Source organism: Diplotaxodon limnothrissa, linkage group LG20 (genome assembly GCF_057381915.1).
Source record: "Diplotaxodon limnothrissa isolate DT_005_m linkage group LG20, D_limnothrissa_male_GT1.1, whole genome shotgun sequence".
NCBI lineage: Eukaryota > Metazoa > Chordata > Actinopteri > Cichliformes > Cichlidae > Diplotaxodon > Diplotaxodon limnothrissa.
In genome coordinates this window covers 34,655,954-34,670,314 of record NC_140615.1, presented here as the reverse complement: position 1 = coordinate 34,670,314, position 14,361 = coordinate 34,655,954, and positions in this window count along the sequence as shown.

Genomic DNA, 14,361 nt, shown 5'->3' with positions numbered 1-14,361 from the left:
CACAATGAGATCAAGAGAGACTCTGGGTTGGACATTTGTACGTGATAATTGCTAGCGTATAGCCTTTACTCATATGAGGCTCTCCTGTCCACCTACACAAGTTCGTTAGAGGGCACCCCTACGAGGTGTTGCTGTCATGCAGTAGTGTGTAGTGCACTTGCGTTTCTCTTTTTCTCACTCCTCCACTCAGAAACCTCTACTATTACCACTCAGAAACCAGTACTGTCTTGCGAGGCTTTACGTGAGACCCCACTGCGTCACATCTCTTCCCACCTCGACTCGTGTTTTCTCAAAGCATTTGTCAACCTCCAGACTCTCATTAATGATGTGCTCACTGCCCCCGAATGTCAGTCATAGCGCTGTTGCCACATGGGAGGAAGAGCTTTTCACAAGCTGACAGCAGAGGAAGCAGGCCGCGCACACATTCACACGTCAAGCAGAAATTGTGAGTACGGGTGATGGTGAATGATTGAGCTGCGTGCACCAAAGGCAACATGGTTACACAGTTGCTACTGGCTTCGAGACAAAATTCTCGGACAGTACACATTTTTGGCTTCTGAGCTATTGATGGCAGCCTCGGGTGGTGGAAACTAATCACCCTGGTGTTGCGCGTTTGTTTTCCTGTTAATCTGTGATGTCATGTGAGCACTGTCTGGGTCCTCCCTGCTGCACAGAAACAAATTTCGCTTGTTATCATATCTGTCTTATCAGACACAACGTCATTGCTTTGTGACATCCGCTCTTTGTATCTAATTTTGGGCGCTTACTCACAAAACGTGGAGGAAGTCGTCACTAAATCATAGCTGCTAGGAGGTTGCACTTTATTCTGTTTCCATTAGGCTAAAGCTGATGCAAGATCTTAGACCTTATAATGTGCAACTGTTCTCACTCACACATACACCAACCACCTGTTGCTCCTCCAGAGGCTATTTTAAGTGTTGAGAAGATGTTTGGGATTGTGGAGAAAATCCTCCAGTTCTTCTAGACAAACTTGTTGCAAACTGAAGACACGTTTGTGCACCTTTACCATTTACCATCTGATAAAAAATATCAAAGCTTCACGAAGAGCTGCAGGGAATCCTTGAGGGACTTCAGCATTGTAATGAAACTGATAATAGATAACAGAGAGCTCTGTACACAAATTACTCCCATCAGGGAGCTGGACTAAAGCTGCATCTGTTCGTTAGAGATGGAAAAAAGTGCTAAAGCTGTTGAAGCCAGATCCCAGGTAGTTTGCATACAGATGTAAATGAGGCAGATATGATATCCATATCACATCTTTTTCCAAACCTTAGGGAATTCCACTTCCTTGGTACAATTACAAATTGTTGATTTCAACATTTAATACACTACACCCTCTGACCGCCCCCTCCCCCCGATATGAAAATTTAACCACACCCATATAAACTAAAACACCCATATAAACTAAAAAAGAAAGTTATCATATCTAATAGTATAGTATAGTATTGTCAAATGCTATCTGTTGCTTGAATATCAGTCGGTGCACCAGAGATTTCTTTTTTTAACAGTGCAATGAAAATCATTTAACCTTGAACATAATGAAATAAAATATCAGCTAGTTAACTTTACTTTCTCTTTCAAAATGTGCCTCTGATAATACATTGGGGACTCTTTACTTCATGTGCGCAGTCTCTGTCCAAGCTCAGGTCCTCTACTAGAGGCCTGGGAGCTTGAGGGCCCTGCGCAGTATCTTAGCTGTTCCCAGGACTGAGCTCTGTCTGGACAGAGATCTCAGATGTTGCTGCTGGAGCCAGTTGCCTAGCTTGGGAGTCACCGCACCTAGTACTCAGATTACCACTGGGACACTGTTACCTTCATCCTCCACATCTTAGGCAGGGAGGCAGGCAGGCAGGCAGGCAGGCAGGCAGATAGATAGATAGATAGATAGATAGATAGATAGATAGATAGATAGATAGATAGATAGATAGATAGATAGATAGATAGATAGATAGATAGATAGTGTCACGGTTCTGGGTCCGTTGGACCCAGTATTTTGAGTTTATTATGTTTTGGTTTTAGTTTGCATCAGGGATTGTTTTCTTGTTCTCTTGTGGTGTTTATGATGATGATTATTATTTGAGTTTCATGTTTAAGGATTTGTTCTCTGTTGTATCTCACGTTTAGTTTAGTTCAGGTTCCATGTGTCATTCTGTCTGTCTCTCAGTGTCAGGTCTGCGTCTTGGTGTGGTGTTCTCATTTCCTGTTTTATTGTGAAGGTCTGGGTCTCATGTGAGTGTGTTCAGTTTTACCTCTGTCTCGTCTTGTTGATCATTCCCAGCTGTGTCCACCACCTGTGTGTAATTCCCCTGTGTTTCTCTGGGTGTATTTAAGTCATGTCCTCCGTTATTGTAGTTGCTGGTCCGTCTGTGTATCTACCATGTCTCACCCGTGTGTTCTCCCTGCTGTCCATCATCATTCTCCTCTGCTCATTCTCATTCAGGTTTGTGCTTTGTAGTTTTAGTTGTTTCCCAGTATAGTTTAGTTCTCCGTGTTGCCGTTTGCCTCTCCTTTTGTGTCCAATAAATCACCTTTTACACCTTCACGACTGCCTGCGTGTGGATCCTCCTTTTCCTTTTCTACACGGCTCTTCTCACTCGCCGTGACAGTACGGACCAGCCAGATATGGATCCAGCGGCATTCACCCCACCCACAGAGCTTCGAAAGCTCATAACGGACTCAGTGTCAAAACTAATCAACCTGTGGCTCGAGCATGAGGGAGAAGCGTTTCTCTACGTTCTGGAAGTCAGGCTGCAACAGCTTATTTCTGATTATCCCTGGCTATTGGACTCACTGCACCCGCTCGTGCAAAACTTCATCCTCCACGAACTACACCTCCAACCCCCCGCCGCTATTGCTTGCCCGCTCGCTTCGACGGAGGACGTGCCGTCCGTACCGCCGGATGAGGAGTTACCCGGCCCATCGGAGCCGTCTCCACGGAGGAAGCGACGTTTGCGCCGCCGGCGCGGCACCCCACAGCCGGAGTTCAGAATGTCAGAGCAGCCGGCTGTGGTGAGTGAAAGGGACACTTTTGTTGACTCTGTTGCTTCTGTGACTGTTGTTTCTGGGACTATTTTTTGCGTATCTACTGAGGATAACAATGATTTTTCTGTCTCACCCATGGCCACTGCTTCAAAGACTGTTTCTCCTATGCCCACGCTCTGTGTTTTTCCTGATAATGTTCTCCCATCCACACTTTCACCACAGTTTAACGTTGGGTCTGCAGTACAGTTATCAGTTCAGCCAGCAGCCCAGCTGCCATCAGTTCAGCCAGCAGCCCAGCTGCCCTCAGTTCAGCCAGCAGCCCAGCTGCCCTCAGTTCAGCCAGCAGCCCAGCTGCCCTCAGTTCAGCCAGCAGCCCAGCTGCCCTCAGTTCAGCCAGCAGCCCAGCTGCCCTCAGTTCAGCCAGCAGCCCAGCTGCCCTCAGTTCAGCCAGCAGCCCAGCTGCCCTCAGTTCAGCCAGCAGCCCAGCTGCCCTCAGTTCAGCCAGCAGCCCAGCTGCCCTCAGTTCAGCCAGCAGCCCAGCTGCCCTCAGTTCAGCCAGCAGCCCAGCTGCCCTCAGTTCAGCCAGCCACTCCACCACCTATTACAACTTCGCCACCTGTAGCTCAGTTGCCACCAGTTCAGCAGCCTACCCACTCGTTCATTCAGCCTCCATCCTCACTGTCTCGTTCTAAGCAGGGAACACACTTCACCACAATATCTGCTGGTTCTCTTAAGCTAGCCATGTCAGAGACAGTTGCTCCCTCTAGGGCCTCCCCAGAGGCTGGGTGTCAGTCACCAGCCAACTCTGGACCCCTAGAGGTCAAGACGCCAGCGCCAGCAGCCTCACCGGAGAACTCACCAGAACAGTCTCAGCTCTCAGCACCCCTTGAGAGTTCAAGTGAGTTCACCCGTCCGCCTCCGTCCTCTGCTGAGTGTATTAGGGAACACTTTCAGCCCTCTGAGGACTGCATCCCACTGTTGCTGCCTGAGTCTAGCCACTGTGCTGCTCAGTCCCAGCCAGTGTCCACACTGGCGGAGGTCTCCGTACCTGCTGCTTCAGTGTCTGTTTCCACTGGAGGGCCAGAGGAGCCCGTCCAGCCTCAAGTTTCGTCTGCTGGGGGTTCTGGAGGACCCAGCCTGCCTCAAGTCTCGTCTGCTGGGGGTTCTGGAGGACCCAGCCAGCCTCAAGTCTCGTCTGCTGGGGGTTCTGGAGGACCCAGCCAGCCTCAAGTCTCGTCTGCTGGGGGTTCTGGAGGACCCAGCCAGCCTCAAGCCACGTCTGCTGGGGGTTCTGGAGAACCCAGCCAGCCTCAAGCCACGTCTGCTGGAGGGCCCGAGGAGCCCGTCCAGCCTCAAGCCACGTCTGCTGGAGGGCCCGAGGAGCCCGTCCAGCCTCAAGCCACGTCTGCTGGAGGGCCCGAGGAGCCCGTCCAGCCTCAAGCCACGTCTGCTGGAGGGTCCGAGGGGCCCGTCCAGCCTCGCGTCTCCGCTGGAGGGTCCGAGGGGCCCATTCAGCTGCCTGCTGCTCCATCAGCTCCGCCCACGCCGTCGTCTGGTCCAGCCTCCGCTCCGGCTTCGGCTTCAGCTTCAGCCTCGCCTGGTCCGGCCTTCACTTCAGCCTCGCCTGGTCCGGCCTTCACTCCGGCCTCGCCTGGTCCGGCCTCGCCTGGTCCGGCCTCGCCTGGTCCGGCCTCGCCTGGTCCGGCCTCGCCTGGTCCTGTGGTTGCCACGCTGCCGTCAGAGCCAGCTCGACCTGTTCCGCCTAGCCTCTGCCGGCCGTTTTCCAGGCCTATTAGGTGGCATCATGGCCTTCGGGAACGGCCTCCGGAAAAGGTTTGTCGCCGCCGCTGGCATCGTGGCCGCCCTCCGGACTTCTGTTGCCACCCCCGCCTTCTGCGTGGACGACCTCCTACGCGCCGCCGTTGCCGTGTGCACGGTCGGTCTCCAGAACTGTTTGCCCGTCGTTGCCGTGTGCACGGTCGGCCTCCTGAACTGTTTGCCCGTCGTTGCCGTGTGCACGGTCGGCCTCCTGAACTGTTTGCCCGTCGTTGCCGTGTGCACGGTCGGCCTCCTGAACTGTTTGCCCGTCGCCGCCGTTGCTGTGTGCATGGTCGGCCCCCTGACTGTGTTATGGACTAGTGCACAGTCGTGTTTTGGTTCTGGACTCTTGTGCTCCTTGTTTTTTTTGTTTGGTCTCTGTCCCTCCTTCCTGGGCCCCCTCCACCCGCCCTGGTCTGGTGCTCGGTTTTGTTCTGTTTTCTGTTTGGGGCTGTCGGGAGCCAGCCCTTGGAGGGGGGGTACTGTCACGGTTCTGGGTCCGTTGGACCCAGTATTTTGAGTTTATTATGTTTTGGTTTTAGTTTGCATCAGGGATTGTTTTCTTGTTCTCTTGTGGTGTTTATGATGATGATTATTATTTGAGTTTCATGTTTAAGGATTTGTTCTCTGTTGTATCTCACGTTTAGTTTAGTTCAGGTTCCATGTGTCATTCTGTCTGTCTCTCAGTGTCAGGTCTGCGTCTTGGTGTGTTCTCATTTCCTGTTTTATTGTGAAGGTCTGGGTCTCATGTGAGTGTGTTCAGTTTTACCTCTGTCTCGTCTTGTTGATCATTCCCAGCTGTGTCCACCACCTGTGTGTAATTCCCCTGTGTTTCTCTGGGTGTATTTAAGTCATGTCCTCCGTTATTGTAGTTGCTGGTCCGTCTGTGTATCTACCATGTCTCACCCGTGTGTTCTCCCTGCTGTCCATCATCATTCTCCTCTGCTCATTCTCATTCAGGTTTGTGCTTTGTAGTTTTAGTTGTTTCCCAGTATAGTTTAGTTCTCCGTGTTGCCGTTTGCCTCTCCTTTTGTGTCCAATAAATCACCTTTTACACCTTCACGACTGCCTGCGTGTGGATCCTCCTTTTCCTTTTCTACACGGCTCTTCTCACTCGCCGTGACAGTACGGACCAGCCAGATATGGATCCAGCGGCATTCACCCCACCCACAGAGCTTCGAAAGCTCATAACGGACTCAGTGTCAAAACTAATCAACCTGTGGCTCGAGCATGAGGGAGAAGCGTTTCTCTACGTTCTGGAAGTCAGGCTGCAACAGCTTATTTCTGATTATCCCTGGCTATTGGACTCACTGCACCCGCTCGTGCAAAACTTCATCCTCCACGAACTACACCTCCAACCCCCCGCCGCTATTGCTTGCCCGCTCGCTTCGATGGAGGACGTGCCGTCCGTACCGCCGGATGAGGAGTTACCCGGCCCATCGGAGCCGTCTCCACGGAGGAAGCGACGTTTGCGCCGCCGGCGCGGCACCCCACAGCCGGAGTTCAGAATGTCAGAGCAGCCGGCTGTGGTGAGTGAAAGGGACACTTTTGTTGACTCTGTTGCTTCTGTGACTGTTGTTTCTGGGACTATTTTTTGCGTATCTACTGAGGATAACAATGATTTTTCTGTCTCACCCATGGCCACTGCTTCAAAGACTGTTTCTCCTATGCCCACGCTCTGTGTTTTTCCTGATAATGTTCTCCCATCCACACTTTCACCACAGTTTAACGTTGGGTCTGCAGTACAGTTATCAGTTCAGCCAGCAGCCCAGCTGCCATCAGTTCAGCCAGCAGCCCAGCTGCCCTCAGTTCAGCCAGCAGCCCAGCTGCCCTCAGTTCAGCCAGCAGCCCAGCTGCCCTCAGTTCAGCCAGCCACTCCACCACCTATTACAACTTCGCCACCTGTAGCTCAGTTGCCACCAGTTCAGCAGCCTACCCACTCGTTCATTCAGCCTCCATCCTCACTGTCTCGTTCTAAGCAGGGAACACACTTCACCACAATATCTGCTGGTTCTCTTAAGCTGGCCATGTCAGAGACAGTTGCTCCCTCTAGGGCCTCCCCAGAGGCTGGGTGTCAGTCACCAGCCAACTCTGGACCCCTAGAGGTCAAGACGCCAGCGCCAGCAGCCTCACCGGAGAACTCACCAGAACAGTCTCAGCTCTCAGCACCCCTTGAGAGTTCAAGTGAGTTCACCCGTCCGCCTCCATCATAAACTAAAGCATCTGGTAAATTATACACTAAGGTGCTCACAATAAGCTGTGTTACTGTTGGTGTTTTTTGCTGTTTTGTGAACTACAAAGCTAGTGTGCTCTGTGATGCCTTTGTTTGTTTTTATTAAATGTGCATTCAAAGGTATAAAACAATCCACTTATTTGATATTTGACATTTCCAATCACATTTTGTATAAATAAAAACAAATTATTATTTTATTTACGTTTTCATTTTTGTTAACTGTTCTGTGAAAAGAATTTTGAGATATGTGGGAAATCCTTCGTGCCACATTTAATGCCACAATGCTGAATAACTTGCAAGAAACACAAGTCAGACTCTGGAGTAGACGTATTTGCAGAAGCTGTTGGTCGCACCCATGACGAAAACATGATAGGCTTGGTTGCCACTCTTCCCCTTTCTTTTTTTTATACCGAACACGTGAGACACTTTTTATCACCCCCACATTCCTCCATGAGGCTTAAATCGCCACTGTCCTTATCAGGTTCCACTTTCCAGTCTCAAATGAAAAGAGGATCAGGCACCACACATAAAGTACAGCTCATGTTTTAAATTCAGATCACATAAATGAGCACTTCCTTCCCTTCATTTTCACATCTCCAAAAACGGTCATTTCTGGGGGGGTTTAAACTTTTTTTTCTTCTTGCTGCGTAAAATAACACATTGACTTTGTTTTTAATGGGTGTGAACAGCCACATTGGTGTGCACAGAGCTACAGGTCAGTCTAGGAACAAGTGACATCGAATCTGTTATGACTGTGGTGACTACAGAGTTCTCAATTTTTGCTTATGTTTGCAGAAAGGAGAGGATGCAGCACATACTGTTCATGCTCCCTCTGGTGGAAGAAGGGAAAAATACCAGACTAGTTACGGTTTTATTGTTGCCATTTCAAAAAAATGAACTTTCCCTCTGAATAGTCAAACCAACATGTATGAGAAAGTTCTTAAAATATTGAAATATTTGTATAAGTAGGGGAGACCGGGGATAGTTGTAACGTGGGTCAGTTGTAACACTTCCAATTTCTCCAATCAGGGCTAAGTTTCAAATGATGTGACTCATCCTGTGCATGCCCAATTCAGTTCTGCTATCACATGTGAAAAATCAGCACATTTTGTCAAACACAGACAATTTAACATGAAAAAAAGTAATTTGTATGCCAAAAAGTAAGTTTTTCTACTTTATTTCAATGTTTAATAGCATTATCTGCTTTGCAGTTAAACTCATCAAATTTAAATTATGTTATTTGTATGTCTATGGGGATATATTCTGTGTAGGTCTTTAGTGCTAATGTTTTAGCCGTTGGCTGTAATGTTAGCTAGTTCATGGCTATAGGAGTCTGGGTCAGTTGTAACAGCAACAGTCTGGGTTAGTTGTAACAATAATGCAGATGTTACAACTTACCACACTATTTAACTTATATTAAACAAGTTGGGGCAACGACATCAGCAGAGAGAGGTTCACTGGTCACTTTTGTATATGCGGTTAATGCCATTGGCAACACAATTCCTCCACTGTTTGTGTTCCCCACACATACATTATGCAGACCACTGTGTCAGAGATGGACCAGTAGGAAGTACTGGTAGTGGAAATAAATCAGGATGGGTGCAAGAAACAGATTTCCTCATCTTTCTGAAGCACTTTGCAAACCACACCAAGGTAAGCCATGATAAAAAGTAATGGAATTGCGATGCTGGTGAACAACTACATTTTTTCAGCTTCATTGTTATGTTCAAAATTGGTGCAAGAGTTGTAGGTTATAATGCCCACTGAGCCAATGAGGCCAAACTCAAGGAAGACCAACCAAAATTTATGAAATATTCAGTTGCAGAAAATTCCATAATTTGTCTTTTTTGGGGGGTTGGAATATGTTCAAAAGCTAGATTTCTGCATTCTGTCACACACACACACAGCTACATAAATGGCTCTAAGTGCATTCATGTGTTGAATAAACAAAGATTACATGTTAATGTTTTGTTAGTACCCTTATTTCATTGTGTTACATTTCACCCCAGGATATGTTACAACTAACCCAGACTATGGGGTTAATTGTAACATTTCACTCTTTGTGTTTGAGGCCATACCATGCAATGGGTAATTGTGCTGCAGAGAAAATAGCTGCACTATTTAATAGCAGAGACATGTAAATACTTTGCATTACATTTTGAATCCACTACCTTAAAAGAGCTTCAATTTACAGACAGAAATGTCAAAAATGTTACAACTATCCCCGGTCTCCCCTACAGTGTAAAAAAAAATAAAACAGTACTCCATCACAGAGAAAACCTCACATTCAAAATGCAAAGCAAAAAATGTACTTAGAGTATCAACAGTGAAAGTATACATTTCTAAAAATGAATAAATAAAATAAAAAATGGTATAAAAAATACATATGATACAGATACATGTAATAAGATTTTAAACATACTTCAAACATTTTCTGACATTTTTTTGAATATAAAATTAGTTTATTTGTATATTATCATTATAAAATAGTGCAGCCAAAACTTTCCTTCTGTGTAATAAATTTAAAAGAAAATGCATTCACTGTTTTTAGTGAGAAATAAGAACGACTTAAATAACTTACGGGGAAAGTAAAAAAAAAGGCTGATCATAGCAGCTGCACGTGTACAATGTCTTTATGTCCCTTTAATTCTGTATTGTCAATCAGAGAGCAGTATCTTATAAGTCTAGTTTTGTAACTTTTCTGTAATGTTTGCAGTTTTCACTCCATTTAGAGGGGCTTACTCAATTCAAATGCCATGTAAATGCGTTAAGTAGCTGGCATGCAATTGGCTGATTAGAGAGTTATGTTGTTGAGCGTGTACCTAAGTGTACCTAATAAAATGACCAGAGATGACAGAAAGGAAAAGCAAATTAGGCACATAAGAGAACCCTTACCTGGAATCCAGGGTGGCACAGGAAGTGACATCAAAGATTTTTCTCAGTAAACTTGGTAATTCACATCAAAAGTACTGAACATCCTGAGAAGGGCCAAGGTCACAGACCAAAACGACGAGCAAAACCCCAACTAAAAAAAAGGGAAACACTAAGCTACAGGTTCAAACAAAAACTAGACGACACAGGTTCCCTGACAGGCCACAAAACAGGAAAAACATACTAAAAATAAAGCGTCAGAAAACCTTTTACCAAGCTTCATCGCCTTACAGGCAAATTTCAACAAAAAAGAACAGGAACTGAGAATGTATAGGTTTGCCACAAGTAACTCTCAAGAAACACATTTCAAGGTACATCAAAGGCTGAACTTAACATCCATCCAAGACAAGCTCAGTGCCCAAATGGCAAACAGCTGGGCCTCAATACGCAGCTTCACTAACAAGCAGATGCTGTCAGTGGCATTCAGGTGTGGCACACACACACACTCTCAGAGGCAAGAAGTCAAACAGTCAGTGGATGTGGCAGCCCTGCATAAATGAAACCTTGTGAGAAGGTCAGAGTGAAAATGTCACTTTGGTAGAGCTGTTATCAGCTCAGAAACAACTGAAATGTCGTGTCAAACCAAGGCAAAGCAAGGCTATTTGGATGTACGCTAAAGCTTTTAGTATACATCCATTTGGATTAAAAAAGGCAAATAAATAATTTAATAAAAACAACATTTAACTGATTTTTGATCTGCTTTCAACAACGACCACAACAAAATCTTAATCTGAGAGGATAAATGTGACTATAATATTGACTGTAGCTGTCAAAAGTGTAAAGATAAAGACTCAAAGTACATAAGAATATCTTATGTGAAATAAGTCAAATACTGTGAGTACTGACAGTTGCAGGCTCTATTACTACAGCAGACAAGTTAAGTGCTGTTCGTGTTTTTCTTGTCATGTTGGAGTTCTCCCTGTTCTGATCTTAATCTGTGTGGGTGAAAGTCTTTGATTCTTATCAATTTTCCGGCCTGAGTGACTCAGCGGGACCCTGATAGGTCCGAGAGTGCCTCTTTTCTCAGTGTTCAACAAAATATTTTTCCTCATCTTTCAACTTTTAAAAGAAGTAAATGAAATGCCCCTTTGCAGATTCTCACTCCAGCTTTCCAACATACAAACTAACATAACTCGCCACAGCAATCAGATCAGCTGTGAGTTATTAGTCACACATAAAGCGAACAGTTTTCTGTGCATTTTACCAGGAAGTTACTACCTGACATATTTTGTGTTGGTTTTCAGGTCATTCAGATGGAGGGCCATAAGATTCTGCTGACCCTCACTTAAATGTTACAAAGTGAGTGGTATGGATGTTGCTGGCCTCCTGCGGCTGCTTCCCTCACACTCACTGGCCACTTCATTAGGTACAAATGTTCAGCTGCTTGTTATGTAAATCTCTAATCAGCAAATCACGTGGGAGCCATTCAGTCCATTTACACATATAGATACGATCGAGGCGAGCTGCTGAAGTTCAGAATGTGGAAGAAATGTGATTTAATTGACTTTGATGTGGTACAGTTGTTGGTCCCAGGCGTGCCAGTCTGAGTAATTTCAGAAACTGCTGATCTACTGGTATTTTCCCCATGCAAAACTCTCCGCAATTTACAGAGACGTATAGAGACGAAAAGATGTCGGGGCAAAAATGCTTTGTTGATGTCTGAGGAGGTCAGAGGAGAATCGCCTGACTTTTTTGAGTTGATAGGAAGGAAATAGTAACTCAGATAATCACTCATTACAACCAAGTTATACACAAAAGCATGTCTGAATACACATTAGCAGATGGGTTACAGAAGCAAAAGACTGCGTTGAGTCAGCTAAGAACAGGAAACCTAAGACTATAAATTGCACAGAGTCACCAAAACTGGAAAGAAGAAAATAGTCTCCTTGCCTTCATTTCTGCAGTGACATTTGAATGTTTGACTCAGGATTTTGCAGTAACAACATAAAAGCCATCCATCCTGCCTTTTATCCTTGTTCAGGCTGCTGCTGTTATTGTAATGTTGTGGGGGATTTTTCTTGTCACACTTTGGGCCCCTTAGTACTAACTGAGGGTCATTTAAACATAGAGCGTGCAGACTGTTACTCACCAAGGCCATCTCCTTGTGACCACAGTGTACCCATGCTGCTTCAGGGAGGATAATTGGCCACGTCAAAAACCTCAAATCATCTCTCTTGAGAATGAGACTAGTGTCAGGAGAGATATGAAATAAATACAGTGTTTGGTGAGTGTATTTATTTAAGTCGAAAAGCTCAACCTGATTACATATCATATCTGTCAGTCAGTAAACAGCCAAAGCCTTAACTTAATACTTTGTGGAAGTATTTATGAATAATCTCCGTTCACATAAAGGGACAGATTGTTTTTTAATTGTTGAAATTAGTAACACTTTAGTCTTTGAGGTTATAATGAAACAATATCATTTCCAGCTGCTTATATTCATGTAAGTTGTGTCCCAGTGCTGTGGGACACAACTTACACTAGCTTGTGATCCACAAAGAAACAACAAAAAAATTGTTTTTTTTAAAAAAAACTGTCATCTTTGAACTTAACCACTGGAGGGCAGCATCCTGACACAAGTGAGCAAACACTCGTGTCTTCACTGCAGAGCAGGACCTTTACAGCATGTCAGCAGCTTACTGTCCTCTTGCCTTTGGCTGAATAACGGGAGGCGGATTTAAGCAAAATTAAGTTAGTTAGTTTATTTGTGTATTGCACACTGAGGGTCCATCTTCTACATGACGCAATCTGAAGCAGAGAGGGAGGAAACAAATGAATACGTTCACTTTATTCATTGAAATAAAGTCATTTATTTCTACTCGAGAAGGCTTAAGCTGTTTAAAATGATGTATTCGGCATATTTGGTTGTAATTTATCTTCTTGTCATCAGTAAACACGAGGAAACACAAGGAAAAGCTTACATAAAAGTAATTTGCTGTGTTAAATGCAGCTATTTCCGCTCTATTTGGGGTTTTGAACTCAAAACAAGACACTTAAAGACTTCAATATGCATGCTTAGAATCTAGCAAGAACATTTTTGTTTACTATTTTCTGACATTTGAAAGGTAATGAGACACAAAAACACAAAGATTGTGCCAGTGAGATCTTATTTCTAAAAACAACACAATAATAACAAGTGAAATTAGAGTTTGTCAATAAGAGAGGAAGAAATTTACAACACACTATAAATAAACAGCAACCAATGTATTATTTGCCAACAATAGATCAAATAAAGCTTAAGTCAGCTGCTGGCTTGATCCAATAAATATTTCAATGGAAAAAGATGTGAGGATGGAGACCACATTGTACAAGATTCAAGTTGATTAAATAGGATTATGTTTCGGCATGATGGTACTTTTTCCACAGCTGAGAATCAAAAGAGAGATCTTAGTAAATGAAGATGATTTGCAGATGTAATGCTAAAGTTGTGGATTTCTAAATCTGTCTCCAAAGCCATGTGGCTGCCAGTGTTGCACAATGACTTTGGGTCCAGATTACATTAAGCGAAAGTGACGTAAGACCCGGCTGTGCTGCCATCAGAGACATTTCATCACGGCATAGTTTGAATAACGAGCTCTGTCTTCAAGCTTGTCTCTGTCACCCGGAGAGGACAAAATCTTTTCTGTCGTCCATTTGTAGGTCACAAGAATGCCCCCCACCTTCCCACTCTCACATTCCTCCAACTGCCCACATTCACTTAGCCACACACGCTGGGCCTCGTCCACTGTGTGTGGTTGACTCTCAGGGATACATGTGTGGCTGTCACTGGGGCACAACCAAGGCCATCAAAACCAAGAAAAATGGCGATGAATAAAAAACTTTATGGAAATGCTGCAGGATTTTAGCTAAGTATGATGGTTGCATCACAGTGGTGTAGCTGTTTGCACTTTTCCCTCAAAGCAAGAAGGTTATGGGTTCAAGTCCACCGTATTTTGCTTGGAGTATGCATGTTCTCCCCATGTCTGCACGGGTTCTCTCCTGTTTCCTCCCATAGTCCAAAGACATGCAGAAGGTGAGATTAACTGTTAGGTTTACTGGTCATTCTAAATTTGCCCAAAGGTGTGAATGTGAGTCCAAAGGATTGTGTGTGTCTCTCTGTCTCAGCCCTGCGATAGGATCCATCCATCCGTCTGTCCGTCCGTCCATGTTTTCAACGTGATGGGAAACTACTGACTAAAACCAGGAAAATGTTTATTGAGGGAACAGAGATTACCGCTGGAGTAGTTTCCCCCTGCTGGACCTTAGAATGAAACAGGTTTAAGGGACTGGAAGAAAGCAGTTATATATGGCTTGTATCTCGTTAAGAAACATCAAAACTTTCACTGCCCATGAGGGCATGAGGATATTGTCATCCTTACAGAAACCACTGTTATCAG